Below are 24,069 nucleotides of genomic sequence, written 5' to 3'. Positions count from 1 at the left end.
CTACACTCGGTCGAGTGCTGCTCGAGTTCGTCCCCAGAACTTGTGTTTATGATTTGTGATTGTCTTGTTTCATTCCTGTTTCATTTCTATTGCATTCACTTAGTTTTCTGTTCATTACTTGTCTTGCATTAGTTCATCAGCATAGTGTCTATTTCTGTTCTAGTTTCATTATAGCTTTAATTTGTCTGTTATGTTTATTAGAATATAAGAAGGAGAAGAGAGAAAGAGGCCGGTAAGGCCGAGCTATGGAAGAAGAAGAGAAGCGGCCGGGAAGGCTGCCAACACAAGAAGAGTGGCCGGTAAGGTCATGTGGGCCGTGTGAAGAATGAGAGAGGTCAGCAAGGCCATAAGTGCAATGTGAGAAGAGTTGTGAAGCAAAAGCCTTATAAGAAGAAGAGGCCCAAGAAGAAGTCTCACAAAGGAAAGAAGGGAAGGAAGAAAGCATGTGAGACCTTGGTTGGTGAAGCATAGCGAGACAACCAAGGGAAGGAGCTGTCCCTTTCACTATGCACCCACTTGAGCCCAACGGCTATATGTCCCTTTCATCTCTCACTTATGTCTAACGGTCATATGCACTTTCAATTCATATATTAAGATGTGTAATCTCTCTTCTATGTAACTAATACAACACAACCAATTCATCAATAAGAGAAACCGAATTCCTCTCTACACTCGTGTTTATGTTCTCTTCTTCAATGTAGTGAGCTTAGGAATAATGGTTAGAGGCTGCCCTTAAGGCAGCCTGTTCTCTCCCCAAATCTCACCTAAACTCTTCTTATTTACTCTTTTATTTAGCCTAGATTACTGATTCTTAATCCTCTTTCTCCTAAGTACACAAATCTAAGTGTTGTGTTACTAGAAGTGGATAAGTCTCAAACTAGTGCTTCTTCTTCATAGATCCACTTACTCTCTAGTATTTGGGTTCTATCAAGCTGTTTTATGAGGAGTTCATCACAAGTTGATAACCTCTTCTTCCCCTTGAGATCGAGTCCTTTTGTTGTGGGTATAAGGAGATTCAATCATTGGGAGATTGTCTCTCCTTCGTTAAGAGCATTCTCTCTTGAAATCCCAACATGGTATCAGAGCAGAGTTATGTTCTTGGTGATTCAAACTTGTTCTCAAGTCAGTGTTCTATTCTCTCTTAGGAGTTAGTTCGCTTAGCTTAAGTTTCTTTAAAGCTTTAATTTTGCCTTTGTTGTTAAATCGATTCTCTAGCAGCTCAATGTTGAGAAAGCTTGGTCTCTGGTCTTGTTAGAGTTTGTAGACCGAGTATGTGAAGAGAAATCGATTTGTTAAAGCCTCATCTTTATGCTTTACTGATTTGGTAAAAGCTTGTTTCAAATGAGGTGGTGATGAACCAATGAGCAAATTGTTTGTGTTCATGGTACGGATTCACGTGTTTAAGCTTGTATGAGCCACGAAAATCTTATCCTCTCAGCTGAATCAATTAGATTAAAGCTGTTTCAGAGATGCATTCTTTTAACCGATGGACAAAAGGTTGTTCCAAAGGCTCTTTTATTTCTTATTTACTTTTGACCACGAAAAGCATCTTCTATATGTTATTTTCGTGGATCTTAAGGCCTTAAGCTCTTGGAGAACACTCTGTTTAGGTGATTCTACCTTGAGTTATGTCTCTAAACCATGGGAGATTCAAAATCCAACGGTTCTTAGAAGCTCCAGCCACTAAAACGCCCATGTTCTTGAGTAAACAAACACCATAGAGTGATACTCTCTAAAGTTCTGGGCTGTTCAAGGCTGTTTTAAAGCTTCTTTCAACTCGAGAAAACAGAGTATGCTCTGTCTACGCAAAGCAAAACAGAGTCAAACTCTGTCCATAAGAACTCTTGAGCAAATTCCCCCCATTCTTCCATACTCTTTAATACTTTATACTCTTGGTTACTTATTCTCTATTCTCCCTTATACTCTTGCTTATTCTCTAAATTCTCTTTTATTTTCAGTAATATACTCTATTCTCTAATCTCTCACAATCTCTTGTTTAGAATCTGTCCCATTGTATTTGGTTTCAGTTTCAACCTTGAAGATTGTGTTGAGCTCGCTTGCTATCTCAAGAAGAAGTGGCAAGGTTTAAGGCTACAAGAAAGCCACAAGTTGGCGCATCACAATGCTTGGAAGTTAAAACCAATGGCCATGAAGCTTCAGAGACCGCAGACAAGCCCAACCATAGTACTAAGCCGGATGACTTGAACATGACAGTCCAGAGAGGCTGACCGGAGGAAGCAGACCGGAACTGACTATGGTGGAAGATCTAGTGGAGAAGAAAGCTGGTGGAAGGTGATGAATCAGCTCCAAAAGCATGTGTGGTAGTGTCAATGTCTTTCAGAGCTGGACCGCCTAGTCAAAACATCCCTTAGCCAGGCGGGTCTCTCCGATAGGCGGGTTTTGATGTAAAACTGGCCGGGTTAGACCACTTGAAGTTAGGGAGTGTATGTCTGAGCTTAGATGAGGAATGGTCGGTCCATTGTTTGAGCTGAAGGAGAATTTACACAAACCTTCAAGATTGGCTTTCATTCACCATTCAAGTCAATCTTGAGGGGGAGAAAGGTGTAAAATTCTCTAATGAAGGCACTAAACGCTTACGGGGGAGTTAGAACCATTCGCAACCAGAAATGATGTCCTCTTAGGCAAATCTAACCAAGTCAAAACTCAAGGGAACACCAAGAGGAAGTCTGGCTGGCGAACTCAAGAAGTTGTTCAAGAGGGATGGTCTATGGTAGATGATCAAGGGGAGAAGAAAGCTGGTGCGAAATGTTGAATCAATCTCACGTTTGATAAGTGTCAAAGATTGGATGTGCACAAGACTGTAAGGAAGGTCATGCGCAAGGTTTCAAGTGAAATGATGACGTTTCAGCTCATCATCAAGTAAAGGTTGCAGAGGAGATCCAATTTAAATTGACTTCACCGCGTTCTTCACAAAAGTTCTAGACCATAGAGTCCTCTTGCCAGTGGAAGTGAAATCATATCAATCCGAGCAGCCGTTCAAAAGTTATGCCCGAATTAGTGGGCATATATCATTCTGACGCGACTTTAAAGAAGCGGTCTCAAGAAGAGAGTTCAAACCGCAACAAAGATCAACTCTCTCTTTTCCATCAAAGACACCAAAAAGGCTGTGCTCTAAACCCTACTCTATTTAAATTATTTCCTTAAATTCATTATCTTAGCTCCATCACTAGTCTTTACTCTTTCATATGTTCTCTTAAATTGTCACATAACATACACTTATTCTTTCTTCTTTATCACTTGTTTAAAGGGTAAAGGGGATTATGAGAGCTTCAAAGAAATTCGAAAAGTGCAAGGATGAAGTGTGTTAAAGACAAGAAGGGCTAAGGAAGTGTAGCGGTTCAAAGAACTGAAGAGAAGAGAGCTGGTTCTTTACAAACCAAGATCAAGAGACATCAAGGACAGTGAAGGCTATACTCTTTTTCCCTCAACAAAGTTTTATCCCAAGTGGTTTTCTTTGTTAAGGTTTTTTAATGAGGTAGTCGACACTAGTCCACTCTTGATCTTTGGTCCTCATGGTGTCCCGACGATCAAGCGTGCGGGGGAGTATTAGAATATAAGAAGGAGAAGAGAGAAAGAGGCCGGTAAGGCCGAGCTATGGAAGAAGAAGAGAAGCGGCCGGGAAGGCTGCCAACACAAGAAGAATGGCCGGTAAGGTCATGTGGGCCGTGTGAAGAATGAGAGAGGTCAGCAAGGCCATAAGTGCAATGTGAAAAGAGTTGTAAAGCAAAAGCCTTATAAGAAGAAGAGGCCCAAGAAGAAGTCTCACAAAGGAAAGAAGGGAAGGAAGAAAGCATGTGAGACCTTGGTTGGTGAAGCATAGCGAGACAACGAAGGGAAGGAGCTGTCCCTTTCACTATGCACCCACTTGAGCCCAACGGCTATATGTCCCTTTCATCTCTCACTTATGTCTAACGGTCATATGCACTTTCAATTCATATATTAAGATGTGTAATCTCTCTTCTATGTAACTAATACAACACAACCAATTCATCAATAAGAGAAACCGAATTCCTCTCTACACTCGTGTTTATGTTTTCTTCTTCAATGTAGAGAGCTTAGGAATAATGGTTAGAGGCTGCCCTTAAGGCAGCCTGTTCTCTCCCCAAATCTCACCTAAACTCTTCTTATTTACTCTTTTATTTAGCCTAGATTACTGATTCTTAATCCTCTTTCTCCTAAGTACACAAATCTAAGTGTTGTGTTACTAGAAGTGGATAAGTCTCAAACTAGTGCTTCTTCTTCATCGATCCACTTACTCTCTAGTATTTGGGTTCTATCAAGCTGTTTTATGAGGAGTTCATCACAAGTTGATAACCTCTTCTTCCCCTTGAGATCGAGTCCTTTCGTTGTGGGTATAAGGAGATTCAATCATTGGGAGATTGTCTCTCCTAAGAGCATTCCCTCTTGAAATCCCAACACTGTTTGCATTTAGTATCTTGTTCTAGTTGGTTTTACTTTCTGCATTTCATATCTCATTATAGGATTGTTAGTGACAAACAATCTTTACAATTGGCTTGACTTAGACTCATATGCACATCTTGATTGTTCACAAACACTCAGATTGGATTCACACCTCTTATACTACAATTGCATAAGGGGAATTGAAACACCCTGACATCCATTCATTCCATACATCATCATTCACCACACCACAAAAAAAGGATCAGTTTCAATTTGGCGCCGTTGCCCATTTGAGTTTGTTTTGTGACATTTAGGATCAATATTAGTCTAAGATTAAGTTCGTTTAAACACTTGTGAAGTTACTGAACTCGAATCTTCCTTTGCTTGGCTGTTTTGTGTTTCAGGTACCCACTCGACCACCTACTCGACCACCACTCGACCGAGCTGTGATCGAGCACTTGATCGAGCCAGAAGCCGGATCCAAATAGCCATTACTTCCCAGTCGACTCGACCACCTACTCGAGCCTGCGCTCGACTGTGTACCTGTTCGAGTCTGTAGTAGAGTTTGTTGATGCACACAAGGTCAAAAGGCAAAGACAGTCTTCAACAGCCTATTGACAACATCCACAGGCTACAAATGGGTTTGAGACATAAACAAAGAAGAGTAGTTCAACAACAAAGAGATCAAGACATCATGGAGCAACCAGCTATCCATGAGCAGAGACCAAGGCACATTGGTGCAGGAGATGCACCTAATACCCACAACCAAAGGGCTGGAATTGTGCCCCCTTCAGTAGCAAACAATAACTTTGAGATCAAGAGTGGATTAATCTCAATGATACAAGCCAACAAATTTCATGGGTTGCCAATGGAGGATCCACTAGATCACCTTGATGAGTTTGACAGAATATGTGGACTCACAAAAATCAATGGAGTGAGTGAAGATGGATTCAAATTAAGGCTCTTCCCATTTTCTCTTGGAGACAAAGCTCACCTTTGGGAGAAGACTCTTCCTACTGGAGCTATCACCACATGGGATGCATGCAAGAAAGCTTTTCTGGCCAAGTTCTTCTCCAATGCAAGGACTGCTAGGTTGAGGAATGAAATTTCTGGGTTTGCTCAAAGGAATAGTGAGAGCTTTTGTGAAGCTTGGGAGAGGTTTAAAGGATTCCAGACTCAGTGTCCTCACCATGGCTTCAGCAATGAGTCACTTCTAAGCACTTTGTATAGAGGAGTGCTTCCCAAGATAAGAATGCTTCTTGATACAGCCTCTAATGGAAACTTCCTCAACAAGAATGTGGAAGAAGGATGGGAATTAGTTGAGAATCTTGTTCAATCTGATGGCAATTATAATGAGGATTATGATAGGACCATAAGGGGCTCCTCAACTGATAAAGAGGACAAGTATAAGAAGGATTTGAAGATGGTCAATGAGAAGCTTGACAAGATACTCCTAAGCCAGTCCAAGTCCATTCACTTCATTGGTGAAGAAGAAGCTCCAGTTCAAGAGGGGGAGCCTGACTTTGCTGAGTTGTGCTACATGCAAAACCAGGGAAGATTCAAAGGCTACAACCAAGGAGGTTTCAAAAACAACAATCTCTCTTATAGGAGCACCAATGTAGCCAACCCTCAAGACCAAGTCTATCCACCTCCTCAGCCTCAACAACAGCAACAAACCTACATCTCCAAGCAACAACATCAAGTGTTCCAGCCCCAATTGTGTCCCCCACCAGGGTTTCAGACTAACCAAGGCCAGGAACAAGACTTAAGAGCAATGATGCAACAGTTGTTGATTGGGCAAACACAAGGCAAGATTGAGGAAGCCAAACAGTTTGCTGAATTGAATCAAAGGCTCACATCACAGTACAATGATCTGAACATGAAGTTTGAAGGTCTCAACTCCAGAGTGAAGTATATGGAGAGCAACATTGCCTCTACTTCAGCTCCTAAACCCAACCAACTCCCTGGAAAAGCTGTTCAAAATCCAAGGGAGTTCACTGCAAAAGCCATTCATATCTCTGATGAGGAAGTCACTGAGGACAGTGAAGTCCAAGTTTGGGGGAATTCATTAGTTACTGAAGCCCCAAGTGACGTTTGTGCAAAGCAACTAAAGTCCGCTATTGCACTCGACCAGGTACTCGAACATGCACTCGACCGAGTGCATGCTCGAGTGGTCGATCGAGTTGCAGACTCAGAAGCTGTCAAGCCTGCTAAGTACATTCCTCCTACTTACAAGCCACCTCTTCCATTCCTAGGACGTTTCAAAGCACAAAAGATTAAGGAGCTTAGGGAAATCATTGAGAGAAAGGAGATGATGGCTAAGCAACAAGAAGAAAAGAGGATTTTAAAAGAAGAAGCTGTGGTTGAGGAAGTGTTGGCCATACAAGAGATCACCATTGCTTACCAAGAAGAAGAGAGAGGACCTGCCTTGGAACAGTATGATCCATATCCTCTCTACAAAGATTTTTTGCTTGATTTGTCAAAGAAGAAGGCTGAAGCTCAAGATGAGAAGGATCTTGAGGACCTTGGAGGAGTTATCATTCCAATCAAGCTTGAGGATCCAGGACCATTCTATCAGCCTTGCACAATCAGTTACCTTCACTACAACCAATGCCTTTGTGATTTGGGAGCTTCAACAAGTGTGATGCCCTACTCCATAGCACAAAAGCTTGGGAGAACTGATTTTAAATCCACCAACCTTCATATATGCCTAGCTGATGGGTCAAACAAGGAGATAGTTGGAAGGTTGGAGAATGTCCCAGTCAAGATAGGGAAGGCAAAGGTTCACACTGATTTTGTGGTGTTGGAGATGAACAAGGAACCTGAAGATCCAATCATTCTTGGAAGGCCATTCTTAGCCACTGTTGGAGCAGTTATTGATGTCAAAGAGGGTCTTGTGACCTTGAACATTGCTGAAGATATAACCATGAAATTTGACATCTATAACCCAATCAATCTGCCCTCCATCAATGATCAACCTTTTACTATCAAGGACAAAGGAGGTCAAGAAGGCTTAAGTGGTGAAGCAACTCCAAAGGCTAAGCTCTCCTTTCAAGATGATTCTGTGGAAAAGCTTAAGAGGTCAGTTCAAGAGTTGACTAGTATGGTTGAGGATCTCCAAGTTAAGCTGAACAAGAGGTCTTTAAGGAAAGCAAGACCAAGGCTCAAAATCAAGAAGAAATATGGTTTGTGTGTTAAGGGTGAGGTGATCAAGGATCAACTTCACAGTGATCAAGAAGTGCCAGGGAGGATTTCATCACCTCCTTGGTATCTAAACCAAGTCTAAAAAGGACACCAAAGTCAAGCTTAGTGACTTTAAACAAGCTCACTAGGGAGGAAGTCCCTAAGGTATCCATGTACATATTGTTTAAGGTTTTTGGTATTTTGATTTTTGTTTTGGTATTTTCATGATCAGGAAAGCAAGGGAGACCAGATAGAAGAGGAAAAGAAGACTCGTGGTCCAGCTCGACCCCCCCACTCGGGCACGTACTCGACCGAGTCCCGGTCGATTCCCATCGTCGAGCTGCCCCAATCTCCACCTCCAAGTCACCAGCAAGACCCCAACTACTCCTATGACAGCATGCAGATGGATGTGGACAACTACTTCCACAATACCTAAGGTACCACTATCACCTTCACTTGTAGATATCATTGCATTTCATATTGTGTTTTGTGATTTGTTTTTAATCTTGAATCCTCAATCAAATTTCTTTCACACAGAGGACTGTGTGATTTAAGTTTGGGGGAGGGTTTGAGATAGCATTTGACATTGTGTTTTGTGATTCTTATTTCAAATTTTTAGCATCATCATGTTAGTATTTGCATATCATCTAAGGCATAGAAAAACCCTAAAAATTTGAAATTTTTTGAAAAATCTTTATTAAAAAAAGAGTGTTCATGTAGTTTGCATTGCATATTAGGATCTTGTTTAGCTTGTTTCATATAGGATTGTATAGTATTTGCATTAGGGATCTATGATGAGTATTCCCTTGTTAGCTTGTTTATTCACTAGACTATGATCAATGCCCAAGTTAATAGTACTTTGATGCTAGTTGAGTGGTTAGAAGCATAAGATTGAACCAAGCCTTGAATTCCTACATTGCATTTGGTCTAAATTGAAGCATGTTGAGATTTGAAACCATTTCCTATTTATAAGAACCTAATATTGACTTTCAATTATCAATGTGTGCATTGCTTTAAACTCATGAATACCATATACATTTTGGATCATCTTCTTCCTTTTTACCACTCTTGTTGATCCAAGTAGCTGATTTCCTCATTAAGAATCAGTTCCCCTACCCCTAAACCAAACCTTCTTTCAAGCCATATTTATTCTTGTGTGTGTGAGGCCTATTTTTGGGATTGAGCTTGGTAGAAAGTGTTAGGTTTGAACTGACAAGAGTAAAGCCTTGTGTAGTTCTAGTTTGCATTTTTCAAACTAGATAGGACTAGGTGGTTCACTTGTTGGGTTTGGGACTTGGCTGTTATGAAAATAAAAGAGGAAAAAGAGAAAGAAAAGAGGGTAGAGTCTTTAAGAGGAGAATGTGTAAAAGTCTAGTGAAAGGATGGGAAGTAAAAAATGTTGAGAATGGTTCTAATTAAAGAAAAGAAAAGAAAGAAAAGGAAAGTCTAGCAAAGTGCTTATATGTCTTAAGAATAAGAAGAAAAGAGAACCATAGCAAATAAGTAAGAATCTTCCATCCCACTAGAAAGATCAAATAAGAAACATCTCCTAAGACTTGAAAACCAAAAGAGAAAAGGGTGAAAAAGAAAAGAAGAAGTTAAAGGGTAGAACTAGGATCATTTGGGTTTAGATTGCTAGGATAAAACACTTTGGGAGCCTTTGGGTAGACAAGGTTTTATTCTTGTATGTGTCTAGGTGTTCTTACCTTTAGCATTCTTCTAAAGCTCAATCCATTTTCATGAGAGAACCTTGGTATTGATAAGCCCTACTCTAAAAAGAGACCATCATTGTCTCAAAGCTTTTATTTCCAAGCCAAATGAGTTTAAGCATTGCATAGAATTGATTCATGTTCTTGATTAATGAATGTTAAAGGAAATGGTTGATTTGAATGCATGTGGATGTCTAAGGCTCAAATCAATAAAGATTGTGATATGCTTGTCTAAAGTCTTTAAGTATAGCTCATTCAACTTGCATCATAGTACTAGTAACTTGGACATTGATTCTAGATAGTCTATTTGCAAGCTTTAGGAGCTGAGATCCCACTTTCAAACCTCACCTACCTTCTTTTGTCTTGACTATTTGCTTGAGGGCAAGCAAAGACTAAGTTTGGGGGTGTTGATGTTCATGTATTTTACCTTGTTTTCCCTTAGTTTATTCACAACTTTTGCATCTTTTGCTATCCATTTAGGCCATTATTGTGTAGCTTTAAGACTAATCATGCATTAGAGTATAGTTGCATTGCATTTGCATCTTTTCATGCATAAACAGGTGATTTTGGAGGTTAAGGAGCATGGAAGCAATGCTGAGGAGAAGTGAAGCAATCCTAAGGAGAAAACAAGAGAGTTAAGGCTGAAGAATCAAGGTCCAGAGTCCAACTCGACCGCACACTCGACCGTGTGATGAGAAGGACTCGACCGAGTGGAGAATGCACGAGAGAAGCCAGCTCGACCAGCCACTCGGCCGAGCACTGGTCGAGTTGACCGAGCTGTTGACTGCTTTGACTTTTTGTATTTTTAGGGCTTCCACCTCATCTCCTATATAAGGCCCTTGTACCTGCAGCCACCAGAGAGTCCAGCTTTTTAGAGAGTCTAAAACCTAGTTTTTACCTTTTTTAGATTTATTCCTTTTGCAGTTTCTTTTATTTTTAGATTTTGTACTTGTTTAAGAAAGAAAGACTAGATTCTTGTATTTTGTTGGTTTCATAACTTTCAAGATATTAAGATTTCGAGTTTTATTTCTTCATCAATATTGTAGATCTCTGTTTCATCTTTCTAATGATGCAAGTTTCAATATTTTCTGGGTTTTTGACTTATTTCACCATGTGTTCTTGTGAGTAGTTTGTTTAGGACCTTGAGGATGGGTTAGGCTGGGTTGATCTTGTGGTTTATTTGATTTGGTCAAGCTTGATTGTTGTAGATCTCTTCTAGGCTAGATGTTCTTAATGCTGATCCTATATCTGAGAAGGTAGGGTTTGATTTCAAGCATCTTAGCATCACACCAATGTCTAAGGAGCATAGATAAGGCTAGATCTAGAGCTTACCATTAGGCTTGCTAAGAGATTAGAAGTCTTGTTTGGTTTGAGATGTATTGCTTAATGCCTGCTTGTGTAGATTCTTTACTTTGTGAGAACAAGTCTAGAAATGCATAGGTTTGATTGTTTCTTGCCATGAGAGTGGATTAAACATGTCTTAGAATAGTATGTCTAGAGATCAGCTCAAAGTTTGCTTGAGATTTGTTGACCAAGTTAGATAACCACAATGATTAGTTCAGCCCATGAATCCCTCCTCAAGGCCTTCTTTGTCTATTAATATCTTAGTCTAAATATCATTGCTTGCTTGTTGTTTGATTCGTTTTTGCATTGCTCTGTTTTTATTGTGTTGCTCTGTTTTCACGTTTAGTCTAGCTCGACCCTGTACTCGACCTACACTCGGTCGAGTGCTGCTCGAGTTCGTCCCCAGAACTTGTGTTTATGATTTGTGATTGTCTTGTTTCATTCCTGTTTCATTTCTATTGCATTCACTTAGTTTTCTGTTCATTACTTGTCTTGCATTAGTTCATCAGAATAGTGTCTATTTCTGTTCTAGTTTCATTATAGCTTTAATTTGTCTGTTCTGTTTGCATTTAGTATATTGTTCTAGTTGGTTTTACTTTCTGCATTTCATATCTCATTATAGGATTGTTAGTGACAAACAATCTTTACAATTGGCTTGACTTAGACTCATATGCACATCTTGATTGTTCACAAACACTGAGATTGGATTCACACCTCTTATACTACAATTGCATAAGGGGAATTGAAACACCCTGACATTCCATACATCATCATTCACCACACCACAAAAAAAGGATCAGTTTCAATTTGGCGCCGTTGCCCATTTGAGTTTGTTTTGTGACATTTAGGATCAATATTAGTCTAAGATTAAGTTCGTTTAAACACTTGTGAAGTTACTGAACTCGAATCTTCCTTTGCTTGGCTGTTTTGTGTTTCAGGTACCCACTCGACCATCTACTCGACCACCACTCGACCGAGCTGTGATCGAGCACTTGATCAAGCCAGAAGCCGGATCCAAATAGCCATTACTTCCCAGTCGACTCGACCACCCACTCGAGCCTGCGCTTGACCGTGTACCTGTTCGAGTCTGTAGTAGAGTTTGTTGATGCACACAAGGTCAAAAGGCAAAGACAGTCTTCAACAGCCTATTGACAACATCCACAGGCTACAAAAGGGTTTGAGACATAAGCAAAGAAGAGTAGTTCAACAACAAAGAGATCAAGACATCATGGAGCAACCAGCTATCCATGAGCAGAGACCAAGGCACATTGGTGCAGGAGATGCACCTAATACCCACAACCAAAGGGCTGGAATTGTGCCCCCTTTAGTAGCAAACAATAACTTTGAGATCAAGAGTGGATTAATCTCAATGATACAAGCCAACAAATTTCATGGGTTGCCAATGGAGGATCCACTAGATCACCTTGATGAGTTTGACAGAATATGTGGACTCACAAAAATCAATGGAGTGAGTGAAGATGGATTCAAATTAAGGCTCTTCCCATTTTCTCTTGGAGACAAAGCTCACCTTTGGGAGAAGACTCTTCCTACTGGAGCTATCACCACATGGGATGCATGCAAGAAAGCTTTTCTGGCCAAGTTCTTCTCCAATGCAAGGACTGCTAGGTTGAGGAATGAAATTTCTGGGTTTGCTCAAAGGAATAGTGAGAGCTTTTGTGAAGCTTGGGAGAGGTTTAAAGGATTCCAAACTCAGTGTCCTCACCATGGCTTCAGCAATGAGTCACTTCTAAGCACTTTGTTTAGAGGAGTGCTTCCCAAGATAAGAATGCTTCTTGATACAGCCTCTAATGGAAACTTCCTCAACAAGAATGTGGAAGAAGGATGGGAATTAGTTGAGAATCTTGCTCAATCTGATGGCAATTATAATGAGGATTATGATAGGACCATAAGGGGCTCCTCAACTGATAAAGAGGACAAGTATAAGAAGGATTTGAAGATGGTCAATGAGAAGCTTGACAAGATACTCCTAAGCCAGTCCAAGTCCATTCACTTCATTGGTGAAGAAGAAGCTCCAGTTCAAGAGGGGGAGCCTGACTTTGCTGAGTTGTGCTACATGCAAAACCAGGGAAGATTCAAAGGCTACAACCAAGGAGGTTTCAAAAACAACAATCTCTCTTATAGGAGCACCAATGTAGCCAACCCTCAAGACCAAGTCTATCCAACAACAACATCAAGTGTTCCAGCCCCAATTGTGTCCCCCACCAGGGTTTCAGACTAACCAAGGCCAGGAACAAGACTTAAGAGCAATGATGCAACAGTTGTTGATTGGGCAAACACAAGGCAAGATTGAGGAAGCCAAACAGTTTGCTGAATTGAATCAAAGGCTCACATCACAGTACAATGATCTTAACATGAAGTTTGAGGGTCTCAACTCCAGAGTGAAGTATATGGAGAGCAACATTGCCTCTACTTCAGCTCCTAAACCCAACCAACTCCCTGGAAAAGCTGTTCAAAATCCAAGGGAGTTCACTGCAAAAGCCATTCATATCTCTGATGAGGAAGTCACTGAGGACAGTGAAGTCCAAGTTTGGGGGAATTCATTAGTTACTGAAGCCCCAAGTGACGTTTGTGCAAAGCAACTGGAGTCCGCTATTGCACTCGACCAGGTACTCGAACAGCCACTCGACCGAGTGCATGCTCGAGTGGTCGATCGAGTTGCAGACTCAGAAGCTGTCAAGCCTGCTAAGTACATTCCTCCTGCTTACAAGCCACCTCTTCCATTCCCAGGACGTTTCAAAGCACAAAAGATAAAGGAGCTTAGGGAAATCATTGAGAGAAAGGAGATGATGGCTAAGCAACAAGAAGAAGAGAGGATTTTAAAAGAAGAAGCTGTGGTTGAGGAAGTGTTGGCCATACAAGAGATCACCATTGCTTACCAAGAAGAAGAGAGAGGACCTGCCTTGGAACAGTATGATCCATATCCTCTCTACAAAGATTTTTTGCTTGATTTGTCAAAGAAGAAGGCTGAAGCTCAAGATGAGAAGGATCTTGAGGACCTTGGAGGAGTTATCATTCCAATCAAGCTTGAGGATCCAGGACCATTCTATCTGCCTTGCACAATCAGTTACCTTCACTACAACCAATGCCTTTGTGATTTGGGAGCTTCAACAAGTGTGATGCCATACTCCATAGCACAAAAGCTTGGGAGAACTGATTTTAAATCCACCAACCTTCATATATGCCTAGCTGATGGGTCAAACAAGGAGATAGTTGGAAGGTTGGAGAATGTCCCAGTCAAGATAGGGAAGGCAAGGGTTCACACTCGGTCGAGTGCTGCTCGAGTTCGTCCCTAGAACTTGTGTTTATGATTTGTGATTGTCTTGTTTCATTCCTGTTTCATTTCTATTGCATTCACTTAGTTTTCTGTTCATTACTTGTCTTGCATTAGTTCATCAGCATAGTGTCTATTTCTGTTCTAGTTTCATTATAGCTTTAATTTGTCTGTTCTGTTTGCATTTAGTATCTTGTTCTAGTTGGTTTTACTTTCTGCATTTCATATCTCATTATAGGATTGTTAGTGACAAACAATCTTTACAATTGGCTTGACTTAGACTCATATGCACATCTTGATTGTTCACAAACACACAGATTGGATTGACACCTCTTATACTACAATTGCATAAGGGGAATTGAAACATCCTGACATCCATTCATTCCATACATCATCATTCACCACACCACAAAAAAAGGATCAGTTTCATGCTTCGAATCAATGTTTTCTCGGTTTTAGCCTGTTTTCCCGGCTTAAGCTTGTTTTGGGATAAAAGAGGTTTAATTGTTGTCTAAACACTTCAAATTCATCCCAAACTCTTACAATTATTCAAATGCATTCGATTGTCACACATTCTGACCCTAGAAACAGTAACAAAGCTGTTTACTGCTTCGAATTAATGTTTTCTCTGGTTTAGTCTGTTTTCTCGGTTTAAGCGTGTTTCGGGATAAAACAGGTTTAAATGTTGTCTAACCACTCCTAATTCATCCAAAACTCTTAAAATTAGTCAAGAGCATTGGATTGTCACACATTCTGACCCTAGAAGCAGTAGCAAAGCTGTTTACTGCTTTGAATCAATGTTTTCTTGGTTTTAGCATGTTTCGGGACAAAATGGGTATCAGTGTTGTCTAAACATTCCAAATTCAACCCGAACTCTTATAATTAGTCAAATGCATTGGATCGTTACATATATTGACCCTATAAACAGTAACAAAACTGTTTACTGCTTCGAATCAATGTTTTCTCGGTTTTAGCCTGTTTTCTCAGCTTAAGCTTTTTTTAGGATAAAAGAGGTTTATGTGTTGTCTAAACACTTCAAATTCATCCCAAACTCTTACAATTATTCAAATGCATTCAATGTCACACATTCTGACCCTAGAAACAGTAACAAAGCTGTTTACTGCTTCGAATCAATGTTTCACTGTTTTAGCCTGTTTTCTCGGTTTAAGCGTGTTTTGGGATAAAACAGGTTTAAGTGTTGTCTAAACACTCCTAATTCATCCAAAACTCTTATAATTAGTCAAATGCATTGGATTGTCACTTATTCTGACCCTATAAGCAGTAACAAAGCTGTTTACTGCTTTGAATCAATGTTTTCTTGGTTTTAGCATGTTTCGGGACAAAATGGGTATAAGTGTTGTCTACACACTCCAAATTCAACCCGAACTCTTATAATTAGTCAAATGCATTAGATTGTTACATATATTGACCCTATAAACAGTAACAAAACTGTTTACTGCTTCGAATCAATGTTTTCTCGGTTTTAGCCTGTTTCGGGACAAAATGGGTATAAGTGTTGTATAAACACTCCAAATTCAACCCGAACTCTTATAATTAGTCAAATGCATTGGATTGCTACATATTTTGACCCTATAAACAGTAACAAAGCTGTTTACTGCTTTGAATCAATGTTTTCTTGGTTTTAGCATGTTTCGGGACAAAATGGGTATAAGTGTTGTCTAAACATTCCAAATTCAACCCGAACTCTTATAATTATTCAAATGCATTGGATCGTTACATATATTGACCCTATAAACAGTAACAAAACTGTTTACTGCTTCGAATCAATGTTTTCTCGGTTTTAGCCTGTTTTCTCGACTTAAGCTTTTTTTAGGATAAAAGAAATCCCAAACTCTTACAATTATTCAAATGCATTCAATGTCACACATTCTGACTCTAGAAACAGTAACAAAGCTGTTTACTACTTCGAATCAATGTTTCACTGTTTTAGCCTGTTTTCTCGGTTTAAACGTGTTTTGGGATAAAACAGGTTTAAGTGTTGTCTAAACACTCCTAATTCATCCAAAACTCTTATAATTAGTCAAATGCATTGGATTGTCACACATTCTGACCCTAGAAGCAGTAACAAAGCTGTTTACTGCTTTGAATCAATGTTTTCTTGGTTTTAGCATGTTTCGGGACAAAATGGGTATAAGTGTTGTCTAAACACTCCAAATTCAACCCGAACTCTTATAATTAGTCAAATGCATTGGATTCTTACATATATTGACCCTATAAACAGTAACAAAACTGTTTACGTTTCGAATCAATGTTTTCTCGGTTTTAGCCTGTTTCGGGACAAAATGGGTATAACTGTTGTCTAAACACTCCAAATTCAACCCGAAGTCTTATAATTAGTCAAATGCATTGGATTGCTACATATTTTGACTCTATAAACAGTAACAAAGCTGTTTACTGCTTTGAATCAGTGTTTTCTTGGTTTTAGCATATTTCGGGACAAAATGGGTATAAGTGTTGTCTAAACATTCCGAATTCAACCCAAACTCTTATAATTAGTCAAATGCATTGGATCGTTACATATATTGACCCTATAAACAGTAACAAAACTGTTTACTGCTTCGAATCAATGTTTTCTCGGTTTTAGCCTGTTTTCTCGGCTTAAGCTTGTTTTAGGATAAAAGAGGTTTAAGTGTTGTCTAAACACTTCAAATTCATCCCAAACTCTTACAATTATTCAAATGCATTCGATTGTCACACATTCTGACCCTAGAAACAGTAACAAAGCTGTTTACTGGTTCGAATCAATGTTTCACAGTTTTAGCCTGTTTTCTCGGTTTAAGCGTGTTTTGGGATAAAAAAAGGTATAAGTGTTGTCTAAATACTCCTAATTCATCCCAAACTCTTACAATTAGTCAAATGCAATGGATTGTCACACATTCTGACCCTAGAACCAGTAACAAAGCTGTTTACTGTTTTGAATCAATGTTTTCTTGGTTTTAGCATGTTTCGGGACAAAATGGGTATAAGTGTTGTCTAAACACTCCAAATTCAACCCGAACTCTTATAATTAGTCAAATCCATTGGATTGTTACATATTTTGACACTATCAACAGTAACAAAACTATTTACTGCTTCGAATCAATGTTTTCTTGGTTTTACCTGTTTCGGGACAAAATAGGTATAAGTCTTGTCTAAACATTCTAAATTCAACCTGAACTCTTATAACTAGTCAAATGCATTGGATTGTTACATATATTGACCCTATAAACAGTAACAAAATTGTTTACTGCTTTGAATTAATGTTTTCTCGGTTTTAGCCTGTTTTGGGACAAAATGGGTATAAGTGTTGTCTAAACACTCCAAATTCAACCCGAACTCTTATAATTAGTCAAATGCATTGGATTGCTAAATATTTTGACCCTATAAACAGTAACAAATCTGTTTACTGCTTCGAATCAATGTTTTCTCGGTTTTAGCCTGTTTCGGGACAAAATGGGTATAAGTGTTGTCTAAACCTTCTAAATTCAACCTGAACTCTTATAATTAGTCAAATGCATTGGATCGTTACATATATTGACCCTATGAACAGTAAAAAAACTGTTTACTGCTTCGAATCAATGTTTTCTCGGGTTTAGCCTGTTTTCTCGGCTTAAGCTTGTTTTGGGATAAAAGAGGTTTAATTGTTGTCTAAACACTTCGAATTCATCCCAAACTCTTACAATTATTCAAATGCATTCGATTGTCACACATTTTGACCCTAGAAACAGTAACAAAGCTGTTTACTGCTTCGAATCAATGTTTTCTCTGGTTTAGCCTGTTTTCTCGGTTTAAGCTTGTTTCGGGATAAAACAGGTTTAAATGTTGTCTAAACACTCCTAATTCATCCAAAATTCTTACAATTAGTCAAGAGCATTGGATTGTCACACATTATGACCCTAGAAGCAGTAGCAAAGCTGTTTACTGCTTTGAATCAATGTTTTCTTGGTTTTAGCATGTTTCGGGACAAAATGGGTATAAGTGTTGTCTAAACATTCCAAATTCAACCCGAACTCTTATAATTAGTCAAATGCATTGGATCGTTACATATATTGACCCTATAAACAGTAACAAAACTGTTTACTGCTTTGAATCAATGTTTTCTCGGTTTTAGCCTGTTTTCTCGGCTTAAGCTTTTTTTAGGATAAAAGAGGTTTAAGTGTTGTCTAAACACTTCAAATTCATCCCAAACTCTTACAATTATTCAAATGCATTCAATGTCACACATTCTGACCCTAGAAACAGTAACAAAGCTGTTTACTGCTTCGAATCAATGTTTCACTGTTTTAGCCTGTTTTCTCGGTTTAAGCGTGTTTTGGGATAAAACAGGTTTAAGTGTTGTCTAAACACTCCTAATTCATCCAAAACTCTTATAATTAGTCAAATGCATTGGATTGTCACACATTCTGACCCTAGAAGCAGTAACAAAGCTGTTTACTGCTTTGAATCAATGTTTTCTTGGTTTTAGCATGTTTCGGGACAAAATGGGTATAAGTGTTGTCTAAACACTCCAAATTCAACCTGAACTCTTCTAATTAGTCAAATGCTTTGGATCGTTACATATATTGACCCTATAAACAGTAACAAAACTGTTTACTGCTTCGAATCAATGTTTTCTCGGTTTTAGCCTGTTTTCTCAGCTTAAGCTTTTTTTAGGATAAAAGAGGTTTATGTGTTGTCTAAACACTTCAAATTCATCCCAAACTCTTACAATTATTCAAATGCATTCAATGTCACACATGCTGACCCTAGAAACAGTAACAAAGCTGTTTACTGCTTCGAATCAATGTTTCACTGTTTTAGCCTGTTTTCTCGGTTTAAGCGTGTTTTGGGATAAAACAGGTTTAAGTGTTGTCTAAACACTCCTAATTCATCCAAAACTCTTATAATTAGTCAAATGCATTGGATTGTCACTTATTCTGACCCTATAAGCAGTAACAAAGCTGTTTACTGCTTTGAATCAATGTTTTCTTGGTTTTAGCATGTTTCGGGACAAAATGGGTATAAGTGTTGTCTAAACACTCCAAATTCAACCCGAACTCTTATAATTAGTCAAATGCATTGGATTGTTACATATATTGACCCTATAAACAGTAACAAAACTGTTTACTGCTTCGAATCAATGTTTTCTCGGTTTTAGCCTGTTTCGGGACAAAATGGGTATAAGTGTTGTATAAACACTCCAAATTCAACCCGAACTCTTATAATTAGTCAAATGCATTCGATTGCTACATATTTTGACCCTATAAACAGTAACAAAGCTGTTTACTGCTTTGAATCAATGTTTTCTTGGTTTTAGCATGTTTCGGGACAAAATGGGTATAAGTGTTGTCTAAACATTCCAAATTCAACCCGAACTCTTATAATTATTCAAATGCATTGGATCGTTACATATATTGACCCTATAAACAGTAACAAAACTGTTTACTGCTTCGAATCAATGTTTTCTCGGTTTTAGCCTGTTTTCTCGACTTAAGCTTTTTTTAGGATAAAAGAGGTTTAAGTGTTGTCTAAACACTTCAAATTCATCCCAAACTCTTACAATTATTCAAATGCATTCAATGTCACACATTCTGACTCTAGAAACAGTAACAAAGCTGTTTACTACTTCGAATCAATGTTTCACTGTTTTAACCTGTTTTCTCGGTTTAAACATGTTTTGGGATAAAACAGGTTTAAGTGTTGTCTAAACACTCCTAATTCATCCAAAACTCTTATAATTAGTCAAATGCATTGGATTGTCACACATTCTAACCCTAGAAGCAGTAACAAAGCTGTTTACTGCTTTGAATCAATGTTTTCTTGGTTTTAGCATGTTTCGGGACAAAATGGGTATAAGTGTTGTCTAAACACTCCAAATTCAACCCGAACTCTTATAATTAGTCAAATGCATTGGATTCTTACATATATTGACCCTATAAATAGTAACAAAACTGTTTACGTTTCAAATCAATGTTTTCTCGGTTTTAGCCTGTTTCGGGACAAAATGGGTATAACTGTAGTCTAAACACTCCAAATTCAACCCGAACTCTTATAGTTAGTCAAATGCATTGGATCGTTACATATATTGACCCGATAAACAGTAACAAAACTGTTTACTGCTTCAAATCAATGTTTTCTCGGTTTTAGCCTGTTTTCTCGGCTTAAGCTTGTTTTAGGATAAAAGAGGTTTAAGTTTTGTCTAAACACTTCAAATTCATCCCAAACTCTTACAATTATTCAAATGCATTCGATTGTCACACATTCTGACCCTAGAAACAGTAACAAAGCTGTTTACTGGTTCGAATCAATGTTTCACTGTTTTAGCCTGTTTTCTCGGTTTAAGCGTGTTTTGGGATAAAACAGGTTTAAGTGTTGTCTAAACACTCCTAATTCATCCAAAACTCTTATAATTAGTCAAATGCATTGGATTGTCACACATTCTGACCCTAGAAGCAGTAACAAAGCTGTTTACTGCTTTGAATCAATGTTTTCTTGGTTTTAGCATGTTTCGGGACAAAATGGGTATAAGTGTTGTCTAAACACTCCAAATTCAACCCGAACTCTTCTAATTAGTCAAATGCATTGGATCGTTACATATATTGACCCTATAAACAGTAACAAAACTGTTTACTGCTTCGAATCAATGTTTTCTCGGTTTTAGCCTGTTTTCTCAGCTTAAGCTTTTTTTAGGATAAAAGAGGTTTATGTGTTGTCTAAACACTTCAAATTCATCCCAAACTCTTACAATTATTCAAATGCATTCAATGTCACACATGCTGACCCTAGAAACAGTAACAAAGCTGTTTACTGCTTCGAATCAATGTTTCACTGTTTTAGCCTGTTTTCTCGGTTTAAGCGTGTTTTGGGATAAAACAGGTTTAAGTGTTGTCTAAACACTCCTAATTCATCCAAAACTCTTATAATTAGTCAAATGCATTGGATTGTCACTTATTCTGACCCTATAAGCAGTAACAAAGCTGTTTACTGCTTTGAATCAATGTTTTCTTGGTTTTAGCATGTTTCGGGACAAAATGGGTATAAGTGTTGTCTAAACACTCCAAATTCAACCCGAACTCTTATAATTAGTCAAATGCATTGGATTGTTACATATATTGACCCTATAAACAGTAACAAAACTGTTTACTGCTTCGAATCAATGTTTTCTCGGTTTTAGCCTGTTTCGGGACAAAATGGGTATAAGTGTTGTATAAACACTCCAAATTCAACCCGAACTCTTATAATTAGTCAAATGCATTCGATTGCTACATATTTTGACCCTATAAACAGTAACAAAGCTGTTTACTGCTTTGAATCAATGTTTTCTTGGTTTTAGCATGTTTCGGGACAAAATGGGTATAAGTGTTGTCTAAACATTCCAAATTCAACCCGAACTCTTATAATTATTCAAATGCATTGGATCGTTACATATATTGACCCTATAAACAGTAACAAAACTGTTTACTGCTTCGAATCAATGTTTTCTCGGTTTTAGCCTGTTTTCTCGACTTAAGCTTTTTTTAGGATAAAAGAGGTTTAAGTGTTGTCTAAACACTTCAAATTCATCCCAAACTCTTACAATTATTCAAATGCATTCAATGTCACACATTCTGACTCTAGAAACAGTAACAAAGCTGTTTACTACTTCGAATCAATGTTTCACTGTTTTAACCTGTTTTCTCGGTTTAAACATGTTTTGGGATAAAACAGGTTTAAGTGTTGTCTAAACACTCCTAATTCATCCAAAACTCTTATAATTAGTCAAATGCATTGGATTGTCACACATTCTAACCCTAGAAGCAGTAACAAAGCTGTTTACTGCTTTGAATCAATGTTTTCTTGGTTTTAGCATGTTTCGGGACAAAATGGGTATAAGTGTTGTCTAAACACTCCAAATTCAACCCGAACTCTTATAATTAGTCAAATGCATTGGATTCTTACATATATTGACCCTATAAATAGTAACAAAACTGTTTACGTTTCGAATCAATGTTTTCTCGGTTTTAGCCTGTTTCGGGACAAAATGGGTATAACTGTAGTCTAAACACTCCAAATTCAACCCGAACTCTTATAGTTAGTCAAATGCATTGGATCGTTACATATATTGACCCGATAAACAGTAACAAAACTGTTTACTGCTTCGAATCAATGTTTTCTCGGTTTTAGCCTGTTTTCTCGGCTTAAGCTTGTTTTAGGATAAAAGAGGTTTAAGTTTTGTCTAAACACTTCAAATTCATCCCAAACTCTTACAATTATTCAAATGCATTCGATTGTCACACATTCTGACCCTAGAAACAGTAACAAAGCTGTTTACTGGTTCGAATCAATGTTTCACTGTTTTAGCCTGTTTTCTCGGTTTAAGCGTGTTTTGGGATAAAACAGGTTTAAGTGTTGTCTAAACACTCCTAATTCATCCAAAACTCTTATAATTAGTCAAATGCATTGGATTGTCACACATTCTGACCCTAGAAGCAGTAACAAAGCTGTTTACTGCTTTGAATCAATGTTTTCTTGGTTTTAGCATGTTTCGGGACAAAATGGGTATAAGTGTTGTCTAAACACTCCAAATTCAACCCGAACTCTTCTAATTAGTCAAATGCATTGGATCGTTACATATATTGACCCTATAAACAGTAACAAAACTGTTTACTGCTTCGAATCAATGTTTTCTCGGTTTTAGCCTGTTTTCTCAGCTTAAGCTTTTTTTAGGATAAAAGAGGTTTATGTGTTGTCTAAACACTTCAAATTCATCCCAAACTCTTACAATTATTCAAATGCATTCAATGTCACACATGCTGACCCTAGAAACAGTAACAAAGCTGTTTACTGCTTCGAATCAATGTTTCACTGTTTTAGCCTGTTTTCTCGGTTTAAGCGTGTTTTGGGATAAAACAGGTTTAAGTGTTGTCTAAACACTCCAAATTCATCCAAAACTCTTATAATTAGTCAAATGCATTGGATTGTCACTTATTCTGACCCTATAAGCAGTAACAAAGCTGTTTACTGCTTTGAATCAATGTTTTCTTGGTTTTAGCATGTTTCGGGACAAAATGGGTATAAGTGTTGTCTAAACACTCCAAATTCAACCCGAACTCTTATAATTAGTCAAATGCATTGGATTGTTACATATATTGACCCTATAAACAGTAACAAAACTGTTTACTGCTTCGAATCAATGTTTTCTCGGTTTTAGCCTGTTTCGGGACAAAATGGGTATAAGTGTTGTATAAACACTCCAAATTCAACCCGAACTCTTATAATTAGTCAAATGCATTCGATTGCTACATATTTTGACCCTATAAACAGTAACAAAGCTGTTTACTGCTTTGAATCAATGTTTTCTTGGTTTTAGCATGTTTCGGGACAAAATGGGTATAAGTGTTGTCTAAACATTCCAAATTCAACCCGAACTCTTATAATTATTCAAATGCATTGGATCGTTACATATATTGACCCTATAAACAGTAACAAAACTGTTTACTGCTTCCAATCAATGTTTTCTCGGTTTTAGCCTGTTTTCTCGACTTAAGCTTTTTTTAGGATAAAAGAGGTTTAAGTGTTGTCTAAACACTTCAAATTCATCCCAAACTCTTACAATTATTCAAATGCATTCAATGTCACACATACTGACTCTAGAAACAGTAACAAAGCTGTTTACTACTTCGAATCAATGTTTCACTGTTTTAACCTGTTTTCTCGGTTTAAACATGTTTTGGGATAAAACAGGTTTAAGTGTTGTCTAAACACTCCTAATTCATCCAAAACTATTATAATTAGTCAAATGCATTGGATTGTCACTTATTCTGACCCTATAAGCAGTAACAAAGCTGTTTACTGCTTTGAATCAATGTTTTCTTGGTTTTAGCATGTTTCGGGACAAAATGGGTATAAGTGTTGTCTAAACACTCCAAATTCAACCCGAACTCTTATAATTAGTCAAATGCATTGGATTGTTACATATATTGACCCTATAAACAGTAACAAAACTGTTTACTGCTTCGAATCAATGTTTTCTCGGTTTTAGCCTGTTTCGGGACAAAATGGGTATAAGTGTTGTATAAACACTCCAAATTCAACCCGAACTCTTATAATTAGTCAAATGCATTGGATTGCTACATATTTTGACCCTATAAACAGTAACAA

General features: G+C 38.0%; 2 non-coding genes across 2 annotated transcripts; both read right to left on the bottom strand.

The window, feature by feature from the left end:
- Nucleotides 1–5,512: 5,512 nt before the first annotated feature.
- LOC147940071 (small nucleolar RNA R71) lies at nt 5,513–5,619 on the bottom strand. The gene has a single exon (XR_015564808.1). It is a non-coding gene; the product is annotated as a small nucleolar RNA R71 (small nucleolar RNA).
- A 6,663-nt stretch (nt 5,620–12,282) lies between these two features.
- LOC147940070 (small nucleolar RNA R71) lies at nt 12,283–12,389 on the bottom strand. Its single transcript, XR_015564809.1, has one exon. It is a non-coding gene; the product is annotated as a small nucleolar RNA R71 (small nucleolar RNA).
- Between the last annotated feature and the right edge of the window lie 11,680 nt (nt 12,390–24,069).

Source organism: Camelina sativa, chromosome 8 (genome assembly GCF_030686135.1).
Source record: "Camelina sativa cultivar CO46 ecotype springtype chromosome 8, ASM3068613v1".
Lineage (NCBI taxonomy): Eukaryota > Viridiplantae > Streptophyta > Magnoliopsida > Brassicales > Brassicaceae > Camelina > Camelina sativa.
The sequence above is the reverse complement of the archived record's forward strand: the minus strand, read 5'-3'. Positions and strand labels throughout refer to the sequence as shown.